Source organism: Cornus florida, unplaced genomic scaffold, assembly GCF_030987335.1.
Source record: "Cornus florida cultivar Cherokee Brave unplaced genomic scaffold, ASM3098733v1 CherokeeBrave_3.0.0_Hap2_Chr06, whole genome shotgun sequence".
NCBI lineage: Eukaryota > Viridiplantae > Streptophyta > Magnoliopsida > Cornales > Cornaceae > Cornus > Cornus florida.
Window position 1 is genome coordinate 42,473,257 of NW_026775576.1, and position 1,081 is coordinate 42,474,337.

Genomic DNA, 1,081 nt, shown 5'->3' on the forward strand with positions numbered 1-1,081 from the left:
AAAAAGCGCTAGTTCCACTTTCCAGGTGAATAGAAAGTAGGGGTAAATGTTAGGCGTGCCAGGAACTGCTGTTGTTCCAATGTGGGTATCCAAACAACTATCCAGTAGGAAATTATAGGGATCAGGCGATTGAATGAAGGACTGGAATTACCACCTTCAAGGGTTCTTTTTGCCTTGAAAAAGGACTTTCAGACTGAACTATGGCTAGTGGAAAGGAAAGATGTATTGAAAGTGTAGGATTGGAAAGTAAAAGAATTGAAGTGTAGGACTTGGAAAGTAAGAAAGATAAGTGCATGATTTGAATTAAACATAATAAAATTGCATTACATGAATGTAAAGATACATGAATGTAAGGAATTGAAAGTTTTGTCTTGCTGTGTGATTGAATAGGGTTTGCAAATGAAGCCTAAGTGCTCTATTAATAGAACTTTCCATGCATGTATCAACTTGGTGTGGCCACTTCAGCAGCTTCCACATGGAATGACTCCAGACTGCCACATGTCCTATGATTCCTCATCAGTTATAACTTTTTCCATCTCATCCATCTTCTGTTGTAGATTTCAACCACATCCCCTTTAGCCTTCAACGAATTTGTGTCTTGGGTAGTTTCAAAGTGAATTCCCACATGTCCTCTTTGTGACTTGGCAAGTGTCCCATGATTTTGTTCTTCTTCCTCACACCGTCAACTCCTTTCCTTAACTTCAGACATGATTTCACCAACTGTTGCCCTGTCACCCATGACCCTTGATAATTTCCCTTGGTTAGTGGTAGTTTCCTTATAGGTTTCCACGACTTTCAACCAATGTATTCCTATTTAGCCAAGTGTCCCATGACTTCTAGTAGTCTTTCACTTCTGTTATAACCCTCCTTTCACTATACAACTCTATATATATCATGCACATATAAGGAAGTGATTTGTAGACCACGTTCTCCTAGCTTTGGGTAACTTCCTTCTAGTTGAGCTTTCCATTCTGGTCTTTGTATCATGACGTCGTGGCCCCAAGACTTCAGCGATATTTTCCTTCATGGACAAAATATATATATGTATATATATATGTATATCCAGGAATATCCATCATTG